Source organism: Schistocerca gregaria, unplaced genomic scaffold (assembly GCF_023897955.1).
Source record: "Schistocerca gregaria isolate iqSchGreg1 unplaced genomic scaffold, iqSchGreg1.2 ptg001477l, whole genome shotgun sequence".
Classification (NCBI taxonomy): domain Eukaryota; kingdom Metazoa; phylum Arthropoda; class Insecta; order Orthoptera; family Acrididae; genus Schistocerca; species Schistocerca gregaria.
In genome coordinates, this window is record NW_026062770.1 from 32,501 (window position 1) to 41,351 (window position 8,851).

The following is an 8,851-nucleotide window of genomic DNA, read 5'->3' on the forward strand; positions in this document are numbered from 1 at the left end:
CCGACAGTACGTGCGCCATCTGTAGGTGCCCCGCGACATGACGTGGTGCAACGACGGTACCGCCACCTGGGGGAGGCCACGCGGACTAGGCCAAGTATGGGGCCCACAGTGCTCATTTGCCGAGCCCACCCACACAAAACCTGCACCCCCCTCCAGCGCAGGAGCCGCAACCCGGGTGCGTACGCCGCACCAAGTGCTCCACCCGCGACCGTACGTGCCCCGCCGAAATCGCAACTCCGGCGGATGAACGGCGGACTTTTCTCGCAGTCGTAAGTTGCAATCCACCCCTATATCTTGCGTCTCATGAAGAGTTATATCAAGTATGCCAAATTCCCGCTGTCCCTATACATGCAGTAAGTTCGTCATGGGCGCTGGCCGGCAGGCCGCGAGACCTGACGCCCGGCGGCAAAGAGTGCCCCTCTGAGGATATAGATGTTCCGTTCCGCCGCACAATGGTGACGGTGACCGCTGCCTGCGGTGGCAACGCTGGGCAGAGTCGATACTCGCCGTGTGGTGGAAGGTAAACATTATGCGGTACATCAGTACTTTCCTAATAGTTCGGTCGTCTCACGGCACTGCTTAGTAAATGATGCAAGGCCACATATAGATGATTTATGCGAATGTCCCTATACGTGCTGTAAGACTGGGCACACAACGTGAATCGCACGTCAGCCACACACTCGAACATGCACCACTCTCGGCCTGCAACGGAGACACACAATACGTAAACATCTGGAATGCGACAATGTCGAGTGCATCCTCTCTGCCACATTGCACCGTCGACACTATGATAACCAGAGCAGTAGGTCCACCTATAAAAGCACAATACCCCACTCCTCCGACAACTACCATTGCTCAGATAAACCAACACCACCAACACACATCCTACACAGAGGGGCACCAAATATCACCCCCCCGCCCTCGTGTTATACCACATGAAAAATTGCAGAAGTGAGAGACACAGACCCGCCAGCCTCTTGCTACAAGCATCGAACCGACGTGACATATCTGACGGTGACTCAGGCATCCGCGTACTGCCACAACTATCCACCCCCCCCCCCACTCTCTCTCTGCCCCCTTCCCACACAATACCGAATTTAACCAACTTTATCGCTTAACCTAACTGTGGCTGTACCAGATTATCGCTTAACCTAACTGTGGCTGTACCAGATTATCGCTTAACCTAACTGTGGCTGTACCAGATTATCGCTTAACCTAACTGTGGCTGTACCAGATTATCGCTTAACCTAACTGTGGCTGTACCAGATTATCGCTTAACCTAACTGTGGCTGTACCAGATTATCGCTTAACCTAACTGTGGCTGTACCAGATTATCGCTTAACCTAACTGTGGCTGTACCAGATTATCGCTTAACCTAACTGTGGCTGTACCAGATTATCGCTTAACCTAACTGTGGCTGTACCAGATTATCGCTTAACCTAACTGTGGCTGTACCAGATTATCGCTTAACCTAACTGTGGCTGTACCAGATTATCGCTTAACCTAACTGTGGCTGTACCAGATTATCGCTTAACCTAACTGTGGCTGTACCAGATTATCGCTTAACCTAACTGTGGCTGTACCAGATTATCGCTTAACCTAACTGTGGTTGTACCAGATTATCCCTTAACCTAACTCAATTTGTCCCTTAACCTAACTCAATTTGTCCCTTAACCTAACTCAATTTGTCCCTTAACCTAACTCAATTTGTCCCTTAACCTAACTCAATTTGTCCCTTAACCTAACTCAATTTGTCCCTTAACCTAACTCAATTTGTCCCTTAACCTAACTCAATTTGTCCCTTAACCTAACTCAATTTGTCCCTTAACCTAACTCAATTTGTCCCTTAACCTAACTCAATTTGTCCCTTAACCTAACTCAATTTGTCCCTTAACCTAACTCAATTTGTCCCTTAACCTAACTCAATTTGTCCCTTAACCTAACCCACGTTGTCCCTTAACCTAACCCACGTTGTCCCTTAACCTAACCCACGTTGTCCCTTAACCTAACCCACGTTGTCCCTTAACCTAACCCACGTTGTCCCTTAACCTAACCCACGTTGTCCCTTAACCTAACCCACGTTGTCCCTTAACCTAACCCACGTTGTCCCTTAACGTAACCCACGTTGTCCCTTAACGTAACCCACGTTGTCCCTTAACGTAACCCACGTTGTCCCTTAACGTAACCCACGTTGTCCCTTAACGTAACCCACGTTGTCCCTTAACGTAACCCACGTTGTCCCTTAACGTAACCCACGTTGTCCCTTAACCTAACCCACGTTGTCCCTTAACCTAACCCACGTTGTCCCTTAACCTAACCCACGTTGTCCCTTAACCTAACCCACGTTGTCCCTTAACCTAACCCACGTTGTCCCTTAACCTAACCCACGTTGTCCCTTAACCTAACCCACGTTGTCCCTTAACCTAACCCACGTTGTCCCTTAACCTAACCCACGTTGTCCCTTAACCTAACCCACGTTGTCCCTTAACCTAACCCACGTTGTCCCTTAACCTAACCCACGTTGTCCCTTAACCTAACCCACGTTGTCCCTTAACCTAACCCACGTTGTCCCTTAACCTAACCCACGTTGTCCCTTAACCTAACCCACGTTGTCCCTTAACGTAACCCACGTTGTCCCTTAACGTAACCCACGTTGTCCCTTAACGTAACCCACGTTGTCCCTTAACGTAACCCACGTTGTCCCTTAACCTAACCCACGTTGTCCCTTAACCTAACCCACGTTGTCCCTTAACCTAACCCACGTTGTCCCTTAACCTAACCCACGTTGTCCCTTAACCTAACCCACGTTGTCCCTTAACCTAACCCACGTTGTCCCTTAACCTAACCCACGTTGTCCCTTAACCTAACCCACGTTGTCCCTTAACCTAACCCACGTTGTCCCTTAACCTAACCCACGTTGTCCCTTAACCTAACCCACGTTGTCCCTTAACCTAACCCACGTTGTCCCTTAACCTAACCCACGTTGTCCCTTAACCTAACCCACGTTGTCCCTTAACCTAACCCACGTTGTCCCTTAACCTAACCCACGTTGTCCCTTAACCTAACCCACGTTGTCCCTTAACCTAACCCACGTTGTCCCTTAACCTAACCCACGTTGTCCCTTAACCTAACCCACGTTGTCCCTTAACCTAACCCACGTTGTCCCTTAACCTAACCCACGTTGTCCCTTAACCTAACCCACGTTGTCCCTTTGCCTAACATAGTTCACTGCTCGGAATCTCTGGTGTCGTTGTTATCCTCATGTAGATGTCTTGCGAGTGTTGCTTACTTTCCACATATTCCCGCTATCCACTGTCAATTGTACTGCAATAGGACTATATCGCCCCCCCCCCCCCCCCTCTGCCCCTCTCTTTGTGTCTCCGTCCTCTCAAGCTGGTCGGTCTGGCGTTTGAGTGTTAAATGAGCCTCGCAGCTGTTCAGTTGCGTTCAGATGTCGACGCCCTCAGTGTACGTCGTGGTATGGTCTGTGTCCATTGTCCGCTGATGTCGTACGCGTAACCCACACGCTGTACCGATCATCGGTAGTTACGTACAGAGTGAAGTAGTGTGATACGTGTGACCGTACGCTGGCTGTGCCCAACGGTGTCGAATCTCAATTTCCATATGTTGTGCTCGATGCTACTTGTCTCGTCTCCCAATAACAGCTAGGTTGCACTGTGGTACGCCGTAGAGGCGTGTGGGAGGAACGTACGAACGCATTGTATGTCACCCTGGGTCGCTGGGGGTGGTGGTGCGGTGAGTCAGGTCAGGTCAGCGTGAGCCGTGTGATGTAGTGACGCGTGTATTCCGACTTTGTCGTATTGCCTCACACAAAGTGCTACCCTGGTGGACCGCGTTCCATATCTGGGACATGCCGCAGATGCCGGTTGACAGTGGATCGCGGAAGGGACATCGCATACGTGCGCGGGCCACCTTCCACGTGTTCTCTTCTGCACATGTCGCAGTGTGTATGTGGTCTGATGTAGCGTGTCGTGACACATGACATCCTGGCATGCAAGAATTGTTGAATTCGCAAATGTAGGTGGACATCTACGTTTACTGCCCAAGATACGCAAATGAACTGGAAATCCGTTGTTGAGCGGTTGTTCACGCTGGAGGTGAATCTGTGATGGCGACGATCGGTACAGCTATTAACCGGTTGTTTCAGCGGTACCCGCCACATCCACACACGTGACTAGGCCCATGTGGGTATGAAGCGATACGCGGCGGTGGCTTGGTGGGACTGTTCCCGGCCGGTGAAGGGGGGCCGCCCGGCGTGTTGGCCGCGCGCTGCGTGGGCGCACGCGCAACAGGCGGCTGGTGGGGGGCGCCGAGTGGCAGGAGCGCCAGCCGACGGGCTCGGCAGGCGGCGCAGCTACGCTGCGGCGCACCCTGCACGCGGCGCCTGGCGGCCAAAGTTGGTTCAGCCGAGCCCGGTGCGAAGCGCGGTGGACATCTGCAGTGTGCTGGTCTGATTGAGGACTGTGTGCGTTGAGGATGCGCCGCCGCCTGGCACTCGGCGCCGCGACGCCGTCTGCTGCTCGGTCGCCCCAGCGGTTCTCGCAGGTGGTTTGTATCGCAGTTGTGCGGACGTGTTGGCGCGTGCGCTGTGCTGGGAGAGTTCGCTTCTGCACCCAAGTGGGGCTTTGCCCTTGTGTGGCGCTGGCGTTGGAGCTGCCGGTCACCATAGGTGGCGCGTGTTGTCTCCCGCCGGCAATGCCACGACAGCACGCTCCCGGGCCTCTGTCGGCAGCGGCAAGCTCAGTTGGGAGCAAGGGTGTTCGCACTAAAACCGTCTACTCGCCTAACTCCGGGCGATTGCGCCTCTCTCGAAACCGACCAAGTACCTAGGACGGCGCTGCGCGCCGCCGGGACCTGAGAGGGTTTCGAGGTGTATCGTGCAGGGGAGCTCGGCCTCCTCCTGTTTGCAGAATAATTGAGCGGACGCTTGCGTGTTCGCGCGGGCCCCCGGGACACACTCCCGGGCGGCCGGCTGCTCAGCTCTAGTTGACGCAGCTCCCTGGTTGATCCTGCCAGTAGTCATATGCTTGTCTCAAAGATTAAGCCATGCATGTCTCAGTACAAGCCGCATTAAGGTGAAACCGCGAATGGCTCATTAAATCAGTTATGGTTCCTTAGATCGTACCCACGTTACTTGGATAACTGTGGTAATTCTAGAGCTAATACATGCAAACAGAGTCCCGACCAGAGATGGAAGGGACGCTTTTATTAGATCAAAACCAATCGGATTGGCTTGTCTGGTCCGTTTGCCTTGGTGACTCTGAATAACTTTGGGCTGATCGCACGGTCCTCGTACCGGCGACGCATCTTTCAAATGTCTGCCTTATCAACTGTCGATGGTAGGTTCTGCGCCTACCATGGTTGTAACGGGTAACGGGGAATCAGGGTTCGATTCCGGAGAGGGAGCCTGAGAAACGGCTACCACATCCAAGGAAGGCAGCAGGCGCGCAAATTACCCACTCCCGGCACGGGGAGGTAGTGACGAAAAATAACGATACGGGACTCATCCGAGGCCCCGTAATCGGAATGAGTACACTTTAAATCCTTTAACGAGTATCTATTGGAGGGCAAGTCTGGTGCCAGCAGCCGCGGTAATTCCAGCTCCAATAGCGTATATTAAAGTTGTTGCGGTTAAAAAGCTCGTAGTTGGATTTGTGTCCCACGCTGTTGGTTCACCGCCCGTCGGTGTTTAACTGGCATGTATCGTGGGACGTCCTGCCGGTGGGGCGAGCCGAAGGGGTGCTTTCGCGTCCCGAGGCGGACCCCGTTTAAATCCTACCAGGGTGCTCTTTGTTGAGTGTCTCGGTGGGCCGGCACGTTTACTTTGAACAAATTAGAGTGCTTAAAGCAGGCAAGCCCGCCTGAATACTGTGTGCATGGAATAATGGAATAGGACCTCGGTTCTATTTTGTTGGTTTTCGGAACCCGAGGTAATGATTAATAGGGACAGGCGGGGGCATTCGTATTGCGACGTTAGAGGTGAAATTCTTGGATCGTCGCAAGACGAACAGAAGCGAAAGCATTTGCCAAGTATGTTTTCATTAATCAAGAACGAAAGTTAGAGGTTCGAAGGCGATCAGATACCGCCCTAGTTCTAACCATAAACGATGCCAGCCAGCGATCCGCCGCAGTTCCTCCGATGACTCGGCGGGCAGCCTCCGGGAAACCAAAGCTTTTGGGTTCCGGGGGAAGTATGGTTGCAAAGCTGAAACTTAAAGGAATTGACGGAAGGGCACCACCAGGAGTGGAGCCTGCGGCTTAATTTGACTCAACACGGGAAACCTCACCAGGCCCGGACACCGGAAGGATTGACAGATTGATAGCTCTTTCTTGATTCGGTGGGTGGTGGTGCATGGCCGTTCTTAGTTGGTGGAGCGATTTGTCTGGTTAATTCCGATAACGAACGAGACTCTAGCCTGCTAACTAGTCGCGTGACATCCTTCGTGCTGTCAGCGATTACTTTTCTTCTTAGAGGGACAGGCGGCTTCTAGCCGCACGAGATTGAGCAATAACAGGTCTGTGATGCCCTTAGATGTTCTGGGCCGCACGCGCGCTACACTGAAGGAATCAGCGTGTCTTCCTAGGCCGAAAGGTCGGGGTAACCCGCTGAACCTCCTTCGTGCTAGGGATTGGGGCTTGCAATTGTTCCCCATGAACGAGGAATTCCCAGTAAGCGCGAGTCATAAGCTCGCGTTGATTACGTCCCTGCCCTTTGTACACACCGCCCGTCGCTACTACCGATTGAATGATTTAGTGAGGTCTTCGGACTGGTACGCGGCATCGACTCTGTCGTTGCCGATGCTACCGGAAAGATGACCAAACTTGATCATTTAGAGGAAGTAAAAGTCGTAACAAGGTTTCCGTAGGTGAACCTGCGGAAGGATCATTACCGACTAGACTGCATGTCTTTCGATGTGCGTGTCGTGTCGTGTCGCGCAACACGCTACCTGTACGGCAGTGGCCGTGCGCCGCGTGCGGAGCCACGCGTGCCTCTCAAAACTAGCGGAAGTGTTGTTGTTGTGTGGTACGAGCGCTGAAGCTCTGGAGCGGCTGGCCTGCGGTACCTGGCGCCTGGCGCCGGTTTTGAATGACGTTCGCCCGAGTGCCTGTCCGCTCCGGTGTGGAGCCGTACGACGCCCATCGGCTGTGAGGCCGTTGGACACAAAAAAAAATAGTGGAACAGGGGCCGTCAGACGCCTCAGTCCCGCAAATGCTACTGTCTTGAAAGAGACAGTGGGAGACTGAAAAGGAAAAGATCACCCAGGACGGTGGATCACTCGGCTCGTGGGTCGATGAAGAACGCAGCAAATTGCGCGTCGACATGTGAACTGCAGGACACATGAACATCGACGTTTCGAACGCACATTGCGGTCCATGGATTCCGTTCCCGGGCCACGTCTGGCTGAGGGTCGGCTACGTATACTGAAGCGCGCGGCGTTTGTCCCGCTTCGGAGACGTGGGAGTGTCGTGGTCGCCTGTGTGGCCGGCCGCGTCTCCTTAAACGTGCGATGCGCGCCCGTCGCCTGGCGGTTCGCATACCGGTACTTTCTCGGTAGCGTGCACAGCCGGCTGGCGGTGTGGCGTGCGACACCTCGTACAACGACCTCAGAGCAGGCGAGACTACCCGCTGAATTTAAGCATATTACTAAGCGGAGGAAAAGAAACTAACAAGGATTCCCCCAGTAGCGGCGAGCGAACAGGGAAGAGTCCAGCACCGAACCCCGCAGGCTGCCGCCTGTCGTGGCATGTGGTGTTTGGGAGGGTCCACTACCCCGACGCCTCGCGCCGAGCCCAAGTCCAACTTGAATGAGGCCACGGCCCGTAGAGGGTGCCAGGCCCGTAGCGGCCGGTGCGAGCGTCGGCGGGACCTCTCCTTCGAGTCGGGTTGCTTGAGAGTGCAGCTCCAAGTGGGTGGTAAACTCCATCTGAGACTAAATATGACCACGAGACCGATAGCGAACAAGTACCGTGAGGGAAAGTTGAAAAGAACTTTGAAGAGAGAGTTCAAAAGTACGTGAAACCGTTCTGAGGTAAACGTGAGAAGTCCGAAAGGTCGAACGGGTGAGATTCACGCCCATCCGGCCACTGGCCCCCGCCCTCGGCAGATGGGGCCGGCCGCCCGCGCGGAGCAATCCGCGGCGGGGTCGTGTCCGGTTGCCTTTCCACTCGCCGCGGGGTGGGGCCGTTCCGGTGTGCGGTGGGCCGCACTTCTCCCCTAGTAGGACGTCGCGACCCGCTGGGTGCCGGCCTACGGCCCGGGTGCGCAGCCTGTCCTTCCGCGGGCCTCGGTTCGCGTCTGTTGGGCAGAGCCCCGGTGTCCTGGCTGGCTGCTCGGCGGTATATCTGGAGGAGTCGATTCGCCCCTTTGGGCGCTCGGGCTCCCGGCAAGCGCGCGCGGTTCTTCCCGGATGACGGACCTACCTGGCCCGGCCCCGGACCCGCGCCGCTGTTGGCTCGGGATGCTCTCGGGCGGAATAATCGCTCCCGTCAGCGGCGCTTCAGCTTTGGACAATTTCACGACCCGTCTTGAAACACGGACCAAGGAGTCTAACATGTGCGCGAGTCATTGGGCTGTACGAAACCTAAAGGCGTAATGAAAGTGAAGGTCTCGCCTTGCGCGGGCCGAGGGAGGATGGGGCTTCCCCGCCCTTCACGGGGCGGCGGCCTCCGCACTCCCGGGGCGTCTCGTCCTCATTGCGAGGTGAGGCGCACCTAGAGCGTACACGTTGGGACCCGAAAGATGGTGAACTATGCCTGGCCAGGACGAAGTCAGGGGAAACCCTGATGGAGGTCCGTAGCGATTCTGACGTGCAAATCGATCGTCGGAGCT

The 8,851-nt window shown here is 54.8% G+C and overlaps 2 non-coding genes across 2 annotated transcripts; both read left to right on the forward strand.

Moving 5' to 3' along the window:
* Window positions 1-5,017: 5,017 nt before the first annotated feature.
* LOC126332535 (small subunit ribosomal RNA) lies at window positions 5,018-6,910 on the forward strand. Its single transcript, XR_007563780.1, has one exon. It is a non-coding gene; the product is annotated as a small subunit ribosomal RNA (ribosomal RNA).
* A 368-nt stretch (window positions 6,911-7,278) lies between these two features.
* Window positions 7,279-7,433, forward strand: LOC126332541 (5.8S ribosomal RNA). Its single transcript, XR_007563786.1, has one exon. It is a non-coding gene; the product is annotated as a 5.8S ribosomal RNA (ribosomal RNA).
* Window positions 7,434-8,851: the final 1,418 nt, after the last annotated feature.